The following is a 20,549-nucleotide window of genomic DNA, read 5'->3' on the forward strand; positions in this document are numbered from 1 at the left end:
CTATGTAGGCGTTCTGCATGCATTGTATGTCTGTCATGAAACCAACTTGTAGAGTAACTTATTTTCTGTTTATTTTTGTCTGCTGCGCCTACGCAAATGTAGAGCGATAAATAAAATAAATTCCTGTATCCATGCGAATATTCTATATTTTTTTCCACATTTAATATTAATTATCGTAGAACGGAACCAGTTCTTTAAGTTGTATTGTACCACAAACATATTGCAAAAGAAAAATTGTGCATTCTAGGTAAAAATTGGCTATTTTTAATGAAATAATTTCTGCGACGAAATTAAAAAGAATTTATATTACACATTGTATGTATTTGTTTTACAAAAAAACTATTTCTATATCCAAACCAATAGAGCGACGTTTACTGTTAATAAAACTGCAGACGAAAGCAAAGTTTGTTCTAAAGGGAATATCTTCCCTTATTATCTATTCAGACTGTGGATACAACAGATGCATCAAGGTTTTCAGAAGCATGAGGATAAGCTCACAATCATGCAAGTTCGGGCGGGGCTGCACCCTAATGCAATGATTCATATTATTCGGTTTGCGGGCGAGTTGAACGTCTTCCATTATTGTCATTCATCTGAGGAAGTGGGCGGCGCGGGACGGCGGCGCCTCACCCCCGCGCGCTTCCGAGGCTCAGTCGCCGGCCGACACTCTCGCTGTTAGTACGCGAGACACGCGATGCAATTTGCTGCCCTCTGACGTGTAGTCTGTGTGTGTGTGAATCGGCAGACGGCGCGAGTGCATCTGGAAGCTGTCCAGCGTTTGGAGCCGGAAACCACAGTGCTAAGTGCTATAGATCTCAGCTGATCACGCCGTCAAGCGAGCGCACGGTGAGTGCGATCGATGCATACCTAATTGTCTATTTTAATCCGCTCAAATGTAATTGGCAAATTACGATACCAGGGATTCGAAGAATTTGGTTTGCCGAACGTAGAAGGTATCTGTTGATAAACAGTGTCGGCTTACGCGTAATACATCGTATTGTGTACAATCTGTCATTATTCGACGGATTATCAAAACATCGTTCGGTAAGCCGATTCAGTGTTGAATATATTCAGTCATGGAATTGAGTACTGAAAGTTTAATCTACGCTCGGCCGGTGTCAGCTGATTTCGCCGGTATGAACTACGAGAAGCGAATTGTCACAAAAGATATCTTTATGTTATCTATATCTATGTTGAGTAATAATGCTTTTAATATTTTTACAGTTCAGGATGAATTGAACTTAACACAGTTTTAACGAAAAAAATACTCGTTCTGTATACTTACTATTACTTAAATAAAAAAATTAATTGCAAAATATGTTTGAAATATGTATGTGAAAACACCAAATTTATAGTTATTTTTAAAAAAATACTAATAAAATGATTTGGAAAATAAATTATATAAAGAAAACCGTGACACTCAAACTGACTGCATTAGTGCGCTGGTATTAAAATACCTAGCAGTTCATTATCTCTTATCAAAATGCGCTTGCGAAGGTCGTAACTCACAACTGATAAATGTTAGTTGCCATACCTACTATAAAAGTCACTAAAACCCTAAAACACATCAAGATAACAGTAATAAAATAATTAAAATCATTACCAACTCTCAACAGAATTTTAAAGAGGTCGTAAAATCAACAAATTAGAATCGTAAAGACATACATACAGACTATTAATAGTCTATGCCTATTTAGACCATAATTTATAGAACCGGAAACGTCCAGTTACCTTTTTCCGGTACACTCACGCATAATAATATGGGAAGTTGACAGTACCATTTTAGAAAACGAATTAGTTATGAGGCACTTTGCACTTGCTTGTTGAAACAACAGATAATATAGTTGATAACTGATTCTTATCGTATTATGTAAGTATAGCCGAATTGTAAAACATTTACATTATGCAATAACTAAGTTATATAAAAGCGGACTTTAAATGATGTTTTTTTGTGAATCCATGCGTCCCGTTTTTAATTTACATTAATCAGCAAGATTATATTTAACCACAGAGTATTAAAAAACTGGGCGTTAACCAAAGAACATAACCGCGGAAGTCCAGGGTTTAAGTATAAACAGCACATGTTTCAGATCGAAGGCAAAAGGGGTGTTTTCTATTTAAAAAAGATGTTAAAGAAAATTACAATAATATAGATTTTATTTACCGAAAAAAGGACTTGAAAATGTGTTCAGAAAGAAAGACCCCACACTCCATATGTCCTGGTACTTTATAAATTAACATTGATAGTATAAAATATAGGAGAAAGAAATAGTAGTCTCGTTCCTAGAACTACAACTTAAGGCTCAGGTCCTAGAACCCAAAAACAATTTTAACAGACGATTACGAGTTATCTAAATAACAAAACACTTTCAACATTAAATTATGTAAACGTGAACACATTGACGGGTTAAAGGTTAAATGTTATATTCAAATTATATTAACATTATGATAATGAGTTATTATTTTCACTGATAATAATAATTGCTAAAATACTAAATTTATCACACGTATTAGCCCACGCTTTTGGTTTTAAATATAATATCCTTATTAATAGTTTTAAACGGAATTTAAATAAACTATAATAAGTATATGGTTCGCCGTATACTTTTTATAGTATTAAGTATATATGTATAGCATTTTCTGGCTTATAGAGTGGTTATATGAAGAATAGTGTTCATCCAAAATCAAGTATTTTCTTTTAGTCGTTGGAGTGGAGTTTGAGGTTAAAGTGAGTGACTTGGAAGTTGGAGACACTAATTATAGTTTTAATTTAACTTATTCTCATAGTACTTTTTTATTTTAATTATATTAAAGCTAAACTTAAACGAAATTAAACGTTAACATTTCTAACGGATCCTTACAGACTATCATGTTATCGATATTAAAAGTATCTTGGTTGTTTTAATTCACAACAACTCTTCGTTCGTTTGGTTACATTAAGCTCAGTCAGAAAGTTGTTTAGTTCTTGGAAACATCATTTGAATAGGTACAAAATTTATTCGTTTCTAATCCTTTGTTACTAATCACCACGTTACCTGTTTAGAACAATAACGCAGTAAAACGTGTCCACCCAATGTCTGCAATAACCTACTAGGGGATTATGAGACTTTAGACTTTCACGGGATTATAGCCCTTATTCCATTATGACACTTACAACAGACCTTTCAGCTAATGTCATTGTCAGTGAGTAATTCTTTTCAAGGTTATTCAAGCGTTGTCCGTAAATGAATTTGTAATATTTTAAAGCTGAGTTGTTCTTATAAAAGTCTATTTAAGTGAAAAACAATTGACGTAAGCAGTCGAACTTTAGCTTAATATATAAAGTTACAGTGTAAAGAATTTAAAAAGTGACGAACGCAAACGATACTTTATATAGTAGCATTTTTATATATGAAAGCGTCCGGTATTAGGATACTGGATAATATACAAAAGACTATTGACTTTGATAAGCGTCTGCGCAAGGTATCTGGTAGTCTCATTGTTCCGTTATCATGCGGTTACGATAAGTAAATAGCGATGCGGTCCGGCACGTATTTACAAATGGGTTACATAAGGCGCTGCTCATACTGTTTTTCTAGTGTTAGGCGTATTATTATTGTAATTAATACTGTATTTTTATGAAGACGGTTTAAACGTATTGGCAATTTTAAAATTCATTACATGTAAAGTCCGGAGTAAGAAATATTTGTTTACATCTATGACTTCTCGTTAATCAGCGAAATATAGAGCAAAGCAAAAAATTGCTAATCTCTTATCATCACTACTCTGCTAATAATTAATTAAGTAATGTCTACCATGCATTTACTATATTTACTGTAATTTAAATAACACAAAACAATTTATTTTTATAGTAAAATATACATAGTATTTAGTTTAAAGAAGTGATTTCGAAAGTCGAGAATAAATTGAAATAAGAATCGATTAATTAAGAAACAGAAATAAAGAAACTGAAATAGGAACAGGGTGAAACTAAACCCCTCAACATCGTATTAACTGGGGCTGAGGTTGGAGGCTAATAATGTAAGGGCTGGGAAGTAGCCTTTTTACTGGCAACCCTACCGCTTCGTCGTTCGTTCACACTATGGTTTATTTTAGTAGCGTCCGGCGCGGAATGCAGCCCATACGCGAGTGCTGACCTACCCCAACACCACTGTCACAGATTCGATCAGGATGCTCTACTTATGTAGATAACCTTGTTACAATATGGAAACGTTTCGTGGAATTGGTTAAACGTTCTATTTTTGAAATTTAATTTACGTTAGTACAATGTATATATCTTTTTTTTAATTTTGTGTAGAATATTTTTTTGTCTTCAATAAAACCAAATAATATCAATGACAAGTTTTATTGAATAAATTTTATAATTAATTTAAAGTTATTAGAAGCACTATGAAATAGCACTATATACACACATATGAAATAGCAACAAATCGACGTCGAATAATTTCATTAAATAAATATATCTTCCACGAAATTCTTGGGATTCTTATGTCTTTTTTACGATGAGAAATGGAAAGAAATATAATTCAGCTATAATGATATGATATTCCGATATTGGCAGAATGCAAATGGAATATTACAGGAATCAAATACAATGTCTAGCCTTGAACTGTGCCGAGCCCTAGACTTAAGGCTACGTCAGACAGACGCCAGAAGACGTCAATTATTAAGTAGCAACGTCATGTGATGAAAACAGCGTGTCACGTGTTTGACTAAGCGTTTTTATTACATTTACCATTGCTTGAATTATAAATGAGAATTACCGACAATTTCTAGTAAGCTCAACATACAAACATAAAGGAAAGGATGTCTTAAAAAATATCTAATAAAACCTAAATATTTATTAATACCACAAATTACCAAAGAACTGAATCAATATACTAGTAGGTAACTGATAATCTTATTCTTTTTATCATTCATAGCCACAAAGTACAATATTAACATTACAACAAGCTTATTATTACAATATCTTAATAAATTTAATTTCTTATTTATTATATAAAAATTGTTCAGAGATTCGCAGTGTATATTGCGGCCATAATGATATAGTCTGTGGTCGGGTGCGTCGGCCGCGTCGGCGCCAGCACAGTCGCCATTTCATCCAGATTGATCGTTCTGTCGCATTGCCATATACAAGTACTTCAAGGATCAAAAACTAAAGTTAATGCAGTGAATATTATCTGAAAGCTTATAACAATAGACATTATATTTCACACACTATTACCTTAGTATGACTGATACTACATTAATTCTGTGCACTATAAAATACACCTTAGAGTTAACGGCCCATTCGATTGGAGACAAAGAGTGTTTAAAAAAGTTTTTTTATAGAGCTTATATTTGCTAAATATATGTATTCTATAATATTTCTTAATATACGGAATAACTTGTAATTAGATAAGATTTTTGGATCAACGGGTAACAAGATTATGATTCTTACTTTCAAAGTAACGGCTTGATCGAACAAGCCACAATCAAAAGCTATTCTATATGGCAGAACCATCGGCAGACCTTTTAAAATGAGTAGTAATTATCCCTTTTTATTATTAAGATTTTACTTACTACCAATGTTAAAGATTCAGTACAAAAAGACATCTTAAATCCGTGGTATATTTATTCTTTGAACAAAACTAAATAGATCAATTCTATCGGCACATAGTATCTGGCCAATCTGTGACGTAATTCAGTCTTTACTCACTTGTGAGGCTTCCCGTCTGCCAAGTATAATTAAAGAGCCTCATTTATATGGACGCCTCTGCCCGACCTTCGCAGATTGTTCGTGATAGATGCCCATCATATTCAGTTATTTGAATAGCGGTTAACACGTGTAAGAAATTATTTCAGTAACTTTTACATTTTTTTATAGTTGTCATACTATTTTTGCCTGCGAATAGAATAACATATAATTTTATAATATATCTTCTTGGACTTGTTAATTTACTTTTCATGTCTGGTTCGTATAATACACTAGAAAGACTGTACCACCTATAACAATTATGCCAAATTCCAATGGATTTGACTAGCTGATGTCGTACTTTTATTGCTAATCCTGGATTCTGGATCTTACCCTGAGTATTTGAGTGATTCATAAGGATATTTATATTATTGATGTTAGTGAAACATACACTTGTGTTCTCTGAACTACGATGACTTTGAAGACATGCGTCACGTTCGATAACTGTTTTATATATATTACAATACCTAGTTCTTATGGTGCCCACACTGGTTTCTTGTGTTACAATTAAATCTTCGTTTGACGGATACAGAATTTCCGTATCCTTAAATTAAATGTGGCAATGCAGCTTTCTATGGTTCAGACGCATTTGTATCTGTTCTATAATTTTGTGTTGCATCCTCCGTTTATCAAAAAGAACAAAACCGCGAGTCAAAGACAGAGTCATTTGTGTTGACTGAGCCACGGGGCCTTTCTATTTTTCACCAAATACATATAAAATATTTACACACAGGTATTATATCGTCACGTCACGCTTACAATAAAGTTTAGTATTCGCAATCATTATTTTGCACATCACGATAAAAGTACTTCACGAAAGATTCTGATAAAAAGGTAGTGAGTTACTACGCTGGATTTTATGGTATTATATGAAAATTATACTTATTTTCATATGTATGTATGATTTCCCGTAATATATATGGTTAAACATATTTTTGTTTCTATAACTTCAAGGAGATTAGATCCTTTCCTGACCCATTTTGATATTTAGGTCTGACCAACGACCTCTCGGTCTATCTACGATAAACTGCTAGAAAATAAAGAACCGCTATCGAAATACCTAAAAATTGAGCATTTCACATATTTTTATTCGTTTATTCAATACAATATGTCATGTGGAGTTTTTCATAAGCATTTTGTTATAGGACAAAAATCATTTCAAAAATTTTAACTCTCGGTTTATTCTACGTTCGTAGAAAAGTTGACACTCACTTTAGAAAAATTCTAAAGTGTTGACTTTGTATAGCTCACTTTTGAGTGATAGTTTTTTGAAGCAAGCGCATCGTAAAAAAATCTAACGCGCCAATAACTTCCAAAAAGTGTCAGAAAGTCTCTTGCTAGTTCGTTTCAAACTTTCTTCCCTTTATTTTTACTTAAAACAGGTATCAAAAATGAAAGATTTTTTTTATTTGCACTCATAAGTGTAGATTGAATTACATTTATGAAATTATGTATTGTGATTGTGCTTAAAGCCTACAAGAAAACTTTATATATCTATAGCTATGTAGAATAAGGATAAAAGAGGCTTTTGTTGAGTGAATTGTTATTAAAAATTGACCGCTAAGTGAAATATTTGCAGATTATTATATTTAATAAACTTCTAAATAAATATAATGCGGTTAAAACGTGTAACTCCGAGTGGCACTTAAGTTTAATGACGGTGAGGGATTACAAAATTGCATTTATTTCAACATCGTGTCGCGAGAGCGTTGACATGAGTGTTGCGTTGATAATGATAATTATCGTATTTGTACGGTTCTACCTTTTATAATTCACGCTTTATCTATAATATTATTATAACAAAATTTTATGCAATCGAAAGTCAGCTTTATCTCTAAGTTATATACAAGTCGGTTACAGATACGTTTAGTATTAAATACATTTTTTTTGCAGGGCAAAAATTGGTAATGTACGACAGTTTCCAGTCTATGGCATTCATAATTTTTAATAAGTATGTGCTTATTAACATGAAACTTGTTTCTTAAGCAATCGAACATGAAGGCAAGTACTTCATGTAAATATTAGCAATATGGGAATTTAGTGCACCATACATAAAATTATGAATGGTTTTTTTATTGAAATACAAAGACATAAATTCTTTAACCAAAACTGGACCCAGTGATCACCGATTTTCTATAAACTATCTAGGAGTTACATTTTTATCCGTTCTGAGAAAGTAATAATAAAAGTATTAAAAACATCAATTATTACAATAAGTAACCAGGGTAGTTGTGTATTTAAACTTGTCGCTGCGGAAGTATATTTCGTAACTGAAATCGCAAAAAGGAAAGTATAATGTTTTAATATCATTCTATATTCAAATTTGCTTTTATCTAACGCTCGAACCAGGCGCCTTCCAGTATGTTATCAGTTATCTGCACACGCTCGTCGCGTGACAAACATATTTATTACATAATTATCACCAAACATTAGTATCGTATTTGTTTTACTGGATTTTAGAACTTTGGACCGGTTTAGATTGTAAATGGGACATCGAAAATAGAGATTTCCGTTTGGTTTATATTTTTAAATAAATGGATATCACCAGGCACATATATCACAATAGAATACTGTAATATATATACTGGAAACATACATGTGAAAACTTAGCCATTAAAATGAAAACGAAACGAATTATTTATTAATTTGTTACGAGTTTAACAAAACTACGTAAGAATAATTTGGAATATAAAGGCTTTTCACAGCGATTCATCCTGTGTTTTTATTCATATTAACATTTGTCTTATTTTATTATTATGTTGTAATCTGTAGTAATACTCCCTTCATAATTTGTGGTATATTTATAGTGAAAGCAAACGTTGAATCCGCAATTCTAGACAGTCTTTGTGATTGTACTACAAGAAATGTCACCGTGTTTTGCAATGTTATTTATCAAACCTGTCGGCTTCTTTCATAAGCACTGAAAATATCCTAAAATAGGTTTTGTGTATTGTTTGTTCTTGATATAATAACTTAAATATAGCTTTTCTTTTTAATAATGCGACAAAGAGGATTATTTACTTTGAGAAATGCCAGACAAAATTAGTAATTCATATATAAAGTAATTTTGCAGTATCGCATCGGAGTATTTGCAATTTATTGCAAACTATTTGTCACAAGCCACTCCTACATAAAGCGTAAACAAGAAAGCCACCTATTTATCTGTTTATTGCACACATAATACTTATTACCAAGAGAACAGTCAAAATAAATTTTATAATAAAAATAAAAATTACCCATATTTTATTGCTTATTCTTTACCTATATACATACATATTAAGATACTTTGAAAAATGCATGAACGCGAGCCAAGTGCTTTGTCGCAAAAATACCATCCGTATGAATAATCAGACGCAATATCCTTTCAAAATCATTTGAAGCGTACAATGGATTTTTGGTATGCCTCACAGACAATTATACTACAATAAGGAAATTATATCGAACTTAAAGAATAAATACTTAGAGTAAATTGTAGCATAAATGTATGTACCGTTTTGTTTAACCACATTTAAGTAATATATCATCGTGAAATTAGGCATTAAAATATTATAGCAGGTGTATTAAGACTACTAACCATGAGTACAGATGTAATGATTTAGGTTGGTCTGACTGATGATTAGTTTTTATCTTAATACTAGCTGACCTGGCGAACTTTGTTCCGCCTTAATGGCAATAAATAAGCAGTTTGGGTTTTTTTATTGGAAAAAATACAAAAAAATGAAATACCTACATTAATCATTCATTATTATTTCTGTATTTTAGTACATAGGTTGCTCTTCACTTAAGTACCTTGTGATACACATTTTTTCATTTTTTGTTTTATTATCAGGCGCAAAAACAAACAACGCTGATGGTCTTCCGACCCGTGAACATGCCACGTATAATTGACCATGGGAAAAACATGAATGTTCTAGATTTAAACCACAAACTTTTAAGGATTGGCCTTGTGATTTGTTGATGGTCATGGCAAATGCAAGACGTATCGGAAATTGAAGTCTTTTAAATTCAAACGGCATATCGGTTGGGATCATCGGGATCCTCGGAATAAGAACTTCCTCACCTTTGAATTTTCCTATCATTATCGTAGCGTAAATTACATTGTTCTTCAATTTTCTAACCACCAAACGCATACCATTATGTAGTTCAGGTCATCTACATCTTTATTCTTTTTCTTCTTTTTTATCAGTAAGCAATGTAACTCTCATGTTTGTTGTCAGCTGCAGTTTCGTCACATAGCGCCATAGATTTGACGATTTGAGGCAAGCGTTTATTTCGTCGACAGCCGTAGATCTTGGAATTACTGGCAGTATTTGGCGGAAATCGCCAGACAGTAAAATCATTGCTCCTCCAAAACATCTCGATTCATTGCGTAAATCTTTTAATGTTCGGTTAAGTGCTTCCAATGCACGTTTATGCGCCATTGTGCATTCGTCCCAGATGATGATTTTCGATGCCGCTAAAACTTTGGCCATTGCTGAGTGTTTTGCAATATTACACGTTGGTTCTCCAATAGTTTGAAGATTTAACGGTAATTTTAATTCTGAATGAGCCGTACGGCATCCTTCTAACAATGTGGCTGCTATTTCAGAAGAAGCAACTGCAACCGCTATGTTGGATCTCGCCCGAACAGTTGCTAAAACTAATGACATGAGGAATGTCTTGCCAGTTCCACCAAGGGCATCTAGGAAATATAAACCACCATTTTCATCATCGTTTGCCTTCATTAAAGTATCATAAACTTCCTTTACTCGATTAAATGCGTCATTCGACAACAACAACAAATAGAAACATTCATCATTCTTTGGATGAACTGTATACATACGACCATACCGAGTTTTATAGTTCTCTTCACTGTTTATACGAATGGGCAATAGCACTATCATTATAATTAAATTGTAAATTGTAAAAATAATTAAACGTATTTATTTAATAGAAATATTTTGAATATTGATTTCTTACAAATATCAAATTGTCATATATACGTCATTACATAGCTGTCATTATACGTCAATTACATAGCTATCATTTGCGTTTTATTATTCCAAGTCTGATTCTTATTTGTTATACCACTTTTTATAGTGACTGACGTTTCATGTCAAGTCCCACGGGAACGCTGTCGAACGGGATAAAAAGTATCCTATGTCCGTCTCCTGGCTCTAAGCTACCTCCATACCAATTTTCACTCAAATCTGTTCTTTCGTTCTTGAGTTATAAGTGGTGTAACTAACACGACTTTCTTTTATATATATAGATTGTTTAATACATATTATGTAAATTACAGTATGTATGTATATATTTTATTTATACATTTATCATACACAAACATAGCCATGAACAAGTCGCTAAAATATAGGATCATATAAATACATATCGCATTGTTCGACTCATGAAATCCAAGTCATAAAAAAGAAATCAGTCCAAATGCAGGCATTTAATAGAGTAGGTACTCATGTCTCTTTTCATAACAGCGTAAACAAAATTTTACAGAAAGAGACAGATAACAGAATATGTCTTGACACTTTTTGACTGGTAATTATGTAACCCATGCCTTTTTAATGTTTTGCATATCTATAACACTTCAATTTACCATAAATAATTTAATATAATTAATGTTTCCAGCGTTGGCAACACTTAATATACCTATTCGGTGTAAAGTGCGAGTAATAATTTTATGTATTAACGCTGAAATTGACTTCCAAAAGGTTTTTAAAATTTGTAAGCCGAACGATTAGCCTCTTTTAACCTACCATCGTGGGGAGGGGTAATGACTCAAACGATGTAACAGTCATCAATAATTGAGCCCATTAGCGACAGAGGTACTACTGAGCATTTAAATGACAATAAAGGTTTCTTTAAATTTTAACATCACATACAAGCCAGAAAAGAAGAAAGCCTGAAAACTACTATTAAGTTAGGTAAATATTAGTTAAAATAGACGTCTTATCTACTGATACAACCGTATGTAATCATTGTCCTGCGTTTTAATTGTCTTCAATGTTATTTATAAGCGTACAGTTCTATAAATCACAAACAAAATCAATTGGAACCTTTACTTTTCGAGATAAAATCGTTTAACCAAGTTTGTGTGGTTTATGATCTGAAAATAGAAAAAAAATATGTGTATGTATAATATGCGCCTCTAATAGTAAACTAAAGTTTTTGATTTATAAAATTATATTTCCAATCAGTCATACCGGTAATAGACTACGAGTACTTATATTTGTAATACATACTATATTTTATGTATTACTACTTAAATGATTGTAACTATTATTAAATACATATATAAATAATTCAATCAGTGGCACCACAACCTTTTTAGGTCTAGGGCTCAGATTTCTGTACCTGTCTCATGATCATTTGTCAATGTAGTAGGCAAGTAGGTGAACCGCCTCCTGTGTTTGACACACGCCGTCATGGTTTTGAGTCCAAGGTAAGCCGGTTACCTATCGATCTTTTCCTTCACCATTGAGCAGGGGATTGAACCAAGGACCTCTGGGATGAGAGTCGTACTCTAAATCAGGCCAAAACATATATATATATACATAATTAGTTTGGTCTTCATCAACATTGATTCAGGACTTTAATCCGAAATCAAACAGCGATGCAATAATTTTTTCATTAAAAAGAGATTGTGGCGATCGACAGAAACATTGGAAAAGTTAAAATTTAAATTCAATAACGAAATTTTTTGGAAGTTTAAGCCAAATAATTTGCACCAAAGTTTGTACGAGGGTCGCGACACAGTTTTAACATTGGCGAAAGATTCATAAACTCCACGGTTTTACATTAAAGTATCGGTTTTCTTTTATTTTCTTTTTGAGAGTGATTTGTTTGAGGCCGATGGGCGTAAAAACCATTAATGTAAAATCTTGGAAGAAAATATTCTGATCCTGAAGAGTTAAGGTTTGTTTTTTGGTGGTACGGGTTACTGTGCTGTCTATAAATAATAATTAATTCGCTGGAAATCAGTCCTAGAAGCTATTCAAAGGCATTAAACAGGTTCACCGAGTTCATGGTCAATTCACCCAGACAGTTATGTCATGTATAGTTGTTTCCATTGAAGTGCAAAAGGGCTGTATAAACCAAAGATTTCGCAAGTTCTCATAAAATTGATAGTTGTGTGATTAAGTTAGCTACGACTAAAATAATTCCAATAAAACAACAAATAATAACAATTCAAATAAAACCTTTAATAAACAGTTTTTCAGTGAAGCTCAATACAATGTATTATTAATTAATTAAATACTAAAAATATAATTAGTCCTGTCCCAATTTATTTTTGTGTCAAGACACAACAGAATGCTTTAAATCGAAGTTTAATATAGAACAATTGTGGTAAGTTACTTTAATATTTTTCAAGTTTTGCATTCTTAAATTATAAATGCACATATTATTAAGAAAAATACAATTTAATTGGGGTTTAATTATTAATGACGTCTTAATTAGTCTTCACATTGGTTTGATAACGAATACTCACTGCCATATTAATTAATGTGTTATCAAAAATTTGAGACTTTCTGGAATGAAATGGTAACAATGGTAACGACATGTTAGTCCTCGTTTTATAGTAAGATCGAAAGTTTTTAAGCGATGAAACTGCAAACTACGGGTCACATAGATATGGTAGAACAGTTTTGTAGAATTTATTACTACGTAGGATTTATATATCCTTTTATTTTTTTTTAATAATCATGCTTCCAAATGCCACACATGAAAATCTATGAAGCATGATTGTATCACGCGACGCGCTTCCGCAACGCTTGCAAGGCAGGCACCGCATCCTATATTCTATGTGTTCTGTTGTTTAAATCATTCATTGCGAGGTGATTGACGTCTGTCAAACGTATAATGAATCATCATTCATACATCCTTACATGGTAGATATTTTAAATCTTTGTCCTATCGTATTCATTAAAACTAAATTAGTCTAATTGCAGTTATATCTAAAGTACTCATTTGTCTCTTTCCGTCAAATTATGTTGAATAAGTGTTAGTAAGAAAGATAAGATAAGATTCATATACCTAATTTCATTTTCATGAGTGAGATGTTAACTTAATCCCTAGAACACGTTTGGCCTTTAAACGTTTGAAAAATATTAATTACCAAATATTTTTAGCATTTAACTATAAGGATCTCTTTGACCAATATTAGTCATAAACTAATATGACGAACTATGCATTGGAGGCCCGTGCCTCGTGGAATGTTCAATTAAATCAGAGGGTCCATGTCTGCCCGCATCCTCCGACACGAGCCAATCACGAACGAGTTTAGAACAGATGCATTAGGGACTTGTGTGCCGAATAAATCAGCTGTTTCTATGTTTGAAAAGGGGAAAATTATTTAGATAATGCATGGGTGAGAATTTCAAATCGCAGAACAAGATATTTTTAAGTTATCACAGTTAAATATAAAACAATTAAATTCGTATAATGAAAAATACATTTATTTCGTAGATGGTTAAAAACAAAATCATTAAATACAATAAGCATTTTGTTCAAAAGTTAAGAGCGAAAGAGACAAAAATTTTATTATATTAATTTATATATTTATGTCACTACATTATTCTACCTTAATAGTTACTACTAATTCGATAGAACGCCAAAATAATATCCACACAAATTATTAAATTATTATCCATAAATGAGTCGTATAACACTGTTTTGTTCATTTGTATATCTCTTTTCAAGCGTCAGTATAATTTGATAAAACTAAAGAATATTAGTTTAGACAATTCTTCTTCTTCTTATTTGGTACGCTCTTGATAGAGCGGTCGTGATCGCTATGTGGTAGAAGGCGCAGATGTGATGCGCTTCACGACGTTCCGCCATCGTTGCCTATTGGAGGTCGTCCTGCTGCAATGATTCAGTGATTCTCCTACGGCAGAATTAGTCTGATCAGTCCAACGTGTAGGTGATATGCCGCGCGGTCTACTGCCTTCCACCTTCCCCTGGTTAGACAATTACAATTCAACAAATTAAAATAATACATTAAAATTTTCGCTTACAGCTACAATTAAGTAAAGTACGGCTCAGATTCCTCGTTTGAAAAGAAATCCTAATTGAAGGCAGTATTTAAAGTAATTTGTCCTAAGATCTTTTTATTAACAATAGGATGGGGCGTCACCACCTTTGGAAAGAATGGAAAGTGTAATTACAGGGAAAAAGAATTTAATATTGGTACTCTAAGAAGTTTTTATAATTTGGTGTTTTGAGATTTGAGTTATAGGGTAACATAATTTGCGAACACTTCAATAAATCACTTTTATAACAGTACCTTATAGGCCCGAATAAAAAATCAATAGTAACGACGTATTGATATCTCTTATATTTTCATAACAAAATGGAGCCGAGGCTGGATTTCGCTACCTTCGAATATTCAACAGCTAAGAGGCTCTTCCATGGTTTTCAGTTTAATTAAAAGTAGCTTTTCGAATGTTTCATTCAATTAAAAGTATTGATTTCAAAAAGGCTCAGATACGCGGTTGAAATGCGATAGCATATGTACTTTAATTTTAATTACATGTAAACGTGTCATTTTAATATATCGTTAGTATTTATTAAAACGAAATATATACTAAGGTTATTTGTGTACATCGCAAAACTGGTTAAAAGCTATAAAAATCGAAATTTTATAGATGTATTTAGAATCGTTTCGTAAAAATATTGTATGAATCACGCATTCTCGGTATTTTCTATAAACATAAGCCATATGGGATTTTATTACTTAGTACTGTATGGATCATGGCCATTTACAAATATAATTTCTAAATTCTATCCTGGGTAAGATAAAATATGTTCTGCATCACCTACTTAGAATTGTTAAAATTTAATAATATATAAATAAGGTAACTCAAACCTAAAACTCAAAATCAAAATTCAAACTGTTGAATGTGAAAAGCCATTGAATTTGATATACGAAACCGCTGCTGACCGGAAGTGTGGATGTGATCTTTTCTTTAGACTCAGACTATCACAAGTGCTTAAGTGCATATGAGGTGCGCTGCAACCTCCATAATCACGGATTGATCCTTAAATAAAAAAATGTATACTTTACAAGATATGATGTAACTATACGTTATTGTTTTAGGGTTCGGAATTAAACTCAAAATATCTTTATTCATATAGGTTGACACTTATGAACGTCAGAGAAGTTAAATGAATTGTAAATGTATATTTACTACCAGTTCGCAAGTCAAGGGCGCAGAGCTGGCGAAAAGAACTGGCAAGAAATTGTCCCTCTTTGGAATCGCTACGTTTTGAGACATACTAATTGTTTGCACAGGAGCAAATCAATTCCAAGAATTAGGATCGTTTAAATATTCGTCAAATTTATTGATTAATTTACGTTTAACGAACTTTGAATTTATTTAGTGATAATTCTCTTATTTCGCTTGGTAGTTTGTTGCAAAAACGAATGTAATTTCCATATAAGGAGTGGTTTATCTTCTGGAGCCTAGTTGGTCGTACACTCAAATTAGGTCTGTTTCGAGTATTACACTGGTGAAAGATATGATTAAATAGAAAATATTTTTAAACCATATTTTCAAATCTTGGTCGGTCACATGGTCACAAGGTCACATGATCAGGGGAAAGGATAAATGGAGTAAAATAGTCACACAATGGTACCCAAAAGATGGAAGGAGAAAGAGAGGTAGACCACAAAAAAGATGGGACGACGACATTAGAAAAGTCGCGGGAACAACATGGGGTAGAGTGGCCTTAGAAAGGCCAGAATGGAGTAGATTGGAGGAGGCCTTTGCCACCTGGCAAGCGGACAAGCAGAAATGGAAGAAAGAATCAATCTACGAAAAATTGAAATAAATAATACGCCGAAAAGTCCGATAAAAAAGGCAATTATTATTATTATTTTCAAATCTTATTTGTGATAATCTTTTTTCCGCTAAATAGAATTTTATCGTATATATTACAGTGAAGTAGCTCATGGATATCGTATTTTAACCACAACACGGGGGATACTAGGCACAATAGGGTTGACAAATACCCGGAAATGAAAGGAAATAGGGCTATATATAGATTTTTTGATTCTAGTAATATGTATATATGCAATCTTCAGTAAGTATTTTTAAGAACTTTTTAAAATTATTTATATGAAAATAATATCGTTATAACATATTATACAAAGTATTACTACAAATGGAAGTATATCGTATCATGTATGGCATATATTCTGGAGGTTGTAGATTCAAATCCGAAGGAAAATATTTCAATTTGATAGTAAATAATCAATCTTTATATTCAATAGTAATACTAAAATTAATAAATGGTTCAGCATTCATTATACTCACAGCAAATTAAGGGTTAAGGCGGCTAAAGCTACAATATATATGTCCATTTCAATAAGTAACTAAGTTGGGTTAATGGCGTAAAAGAAAAAAAAGGAAATAATAAATTATGAACAGAATGGATGACTAGTTCCTTTCATCACCCACATAGTTCTTCCTTACTCCGTTGTTTAATATTTTTGATTCTAATTATAACTCCCCTAAATTATTGCTTTTATTCTTAGATTGAAGTATTGTTCTTTATGTAGTATTTCAATAGCTATCTTTCATGTATTCTTTTTACGTGAATTATAGATGATCCAAAGATATATTTCTTATTACTATAAATACATGTAGTAAATTTAAGCTAAAAGACAAACTCCAGGATGTCGCACACAGAACAACAAAATATATTCTAACATAAAAACAAATAGATTGAAAATAGTGTTTTCTTCTAAAAATAAAGAAGATGTAAGTACAATAAGCCTAAAACACAATCAATTACGTACAAAACGTCGACGAAACAGATATTAAAAAAAACTATTTAACAAATTTATGTTTACACAAACCATTCTAACAAGAAAAGTGCAAAGATACCAATGAACAAACATTTATGGGAAAATATTGACTTTGCGATATTGGCAACCCTATGGCGTAAATATTGACCGAACGTCGACCTCATGTTATCCGATATACAGTACAAAACACTACATGATCACATGATACTGCATTTCGCGTTATGGATATGTGCGGCCAAGCGGAACTCGACTTAACCTAAGGCACGTGCTATTACAAGAATCGTAGGAGGAAAATGAAAGTGAAACATGGTCAAATTCAACGTGAACCTTCAATTTATAATGTGAACTAATGTCTACACATAGTTCACCCATAAATGTCGACTCGGAATCTTACCCATAGTCGTTCAATAGCGCGACATGGCTAAGACAAATCTATTGCATAGACAATCTGTTTCTTGATCATTTGAATTCTAATAGGCAAGTAGGTGATCAGCCTCTGTGTCTGACACTCGGTGTTGACTTTTTGGGACTAAGGCAAGCTGATTGCCTCACTGTGTATTCCTTTACCGTTCGAGCAGCTTAAATACACATACAAAATACAGATGAGAAATATTGTGTAGTGCATTCAATATTAATTAATATAATCAATATATTTGTCATACTCGCTTGGTTTAAACTGTCACTATACATTTCTTTTTTACGAAATCTTCAACAATGACCTAAATATGCATTAGTGATGCTAATTATACCAATTTGTATGTAAGTGCCGCTCGCGCAAGTGCGTCTCGAGTTCATTTATGTACTTGGTAACTGTATTGCTAAAATTTTTAAAACGTTCTATTTGATACACAGTGATCAAAATCATATAGATGTAAGATACGTCCTTAAATTTTTTTCCATATCAGACATTAATGACTAATATGAGATATGATAAGAAGAAAATAAGGAAACTCATAAATGAACACACTCGATACTTAAATTATATTTATTGACGCATGTGCCAGTTCAAAAATATGCATGCGTAAAAAATATAAGGCTACAATTATATAAGTTTGGATTATGTACTTAACAATGTACGCCGCAAAAATGTATACGAGAAAAAGCGTACGGCGCAGCATTTGTAGTGGAAACCTCATAATTAAGAACTTTTCCAACATAAATTAAAATTTAAAACAGATAAATTCTGGTCGTAAAATTGCGAGTTCTGTTTTGTAACCGCAAGTAATGATAATGCAGGAAACATCATGGCAAAAATATAGAGCTTTAAATGACGTATATTTTTCAATGAGTTTTATTTACATCCTTGAAAGTGTTCTTTGTTTATCGAATAAAAGATATCGAAATAAACAAGTCAAAGGAAATATACAGCATATCCTTACAGGTCCTTACCTCTATTTATAGCATTTAGAGTTTATACTTTATAGTGTAATAATGAAATTTTCATTCAACAGTAACATTTCTAGTTCTAGTTTTCTAGTTCAAGGGCAGTTCTAAAAAACAAAATCAATGAAAAGTTACAAGAATATCCTTGTATATTATACAAAGATGTAACAATTTCTAATCTAAGGATTTGCTTTCATTCCTAACTGTGCGCAATGGATATAATTTTCTATTTACGCAATGAATTATTTTGTTTGTTTGTACGGCTCAAGAAAATATTCTAAGGAATCCGTAATCCAAAAATCGACGTGTCAGGCACAGATGGCTGGATTACCTACTGTATAAAGGATAATAATCCATAAATTTCCCTGTACCATGCCTCATTGGAACGGAAATTCATATCAAATCTTATTGTATATTTGTCTTATTGTCTTGCTAACACTCGGTAATGGCTGGACCGTTTTAGCTAATTATAATTTTGAAATATTTGTGGAAGTACAGATATGGTTTAAATGGTAATTAAACAAATAATTAGTAAAGAAAAATGCTAAAAACGACGATTGAATTTTCAAACAAACACTGTTCCAAGCTAGAACATCCTAGTTAAAAAATTCTTGCCATTTGACTGTCTTATTTTTCCTTCTTATCTGTTTCATACCTGAAATATGACGTCTAACAAAATGTATTTAGTTATGACACAAATAAACGGTTATACAAAGTTCTCCGTGTCATCTATTAAAAAGTAAAAAGAATCGTATTCGACGCAACCCCCAATTGGTTGCTCCAAGTAAATGCAGTAGTGTGACAGGCCGTATAGCATAATATTTATGATATTGTGGCATTTCCTATTAACAGCCTATGCGCCCAAGGTATGCAAGACGCCGGTGAATCATTGCAGTCGAGAGGTCACGTAACTTTGTGGTGACGTCATGACGAAGAATTTACAGCCCAAATACATTACGCATTTTTGGTATATGAGTGAAAATTATGTGAAGCTATATGCTAAGACCTGGACCAATAGTAGTCAAGTGCAGCATAATCCATGTCAATAATTAGCTAGGATTCATCATATCTAAGTATCTTAATGTCTAAGTGTTTTTATTGTCAGGGAATTTTCCACTTTCCTTTATTAATTGCATGTAGTTATTTAAATGTGTTGTTATTTTTTGACATGATAAGATAATAAGACGAAGATATGTGACTATCGCTAAGTGCACTATCTTAAAGAATGACATACATTTGTTGACAGGTTTAATTGATATTGCTAAAATTTGTGCTTTATCCAAAATCTTGCAGTACAAATCAAGATTTATATCTACTAAGATATTAAACTAAGGGTTCGAGCTGCATCAGAAGCTTAAAATAAACTGGGAGCGAGAGTAAAATGAAATAAAAGTACATTTACACAGAGTGCCCGACGTCCATATTTACTGCTACAAAGCGAGGTAAAAACTTTTTCAAAACAATTTGCCGATAGGTGTTTTCGATCGGTGATTCAAATTTCGAACACATCTTGTTTTTTAAGCTAAAAAGGTTGTATATGCAAAAGAATAAAGTTATTTATGAAGTTAAGCGTTTATTTGATTAATGTACATTTAAAGAGATCTATTAAATACGATTCAAATATCTAGT

General features: G+C 32.3%; 1 protein-coding gene across 2 annotated transcripts in view; it reads left to right on the top strand.

Annotated features, from left to right (window-relative positions):
• Window positions 1–601: 601 nt before the first annotated feature.
• The window catches only part of LOC110992743 (protein alan shepard), a 97,997-nt gene continuing 78,049 nt past the window's right edge, over window positions 602–20,549 (top strand). Inside the window, exon 1 of one of the 2 annotated variants that reach the window (XM_022258711.2) lies at window positions 602–846. The gene's annotated coding sequence lies outside the window, so the exon portion shown is untranslated. The remainder of the gene's footprint in view (window positions 847–20,549) is intronic. The other variant, XM_022258684.2, reaches the window with a different exon arrangement.

This window comes from Pieris rapae, chromosome 4, assembly GCF_905147795.1.
Source record: "Pieris rapae chromosome 4, ilPieRapa1.1, whole genome shotgun sequence".
Classification (NCBI taxonomy): domain Eukaryota; kingdom Metazoa; phylum Arthropoda; class Insecta; order Lepidoptera; family Pieridae; genus Pieris; species Pieris rapae.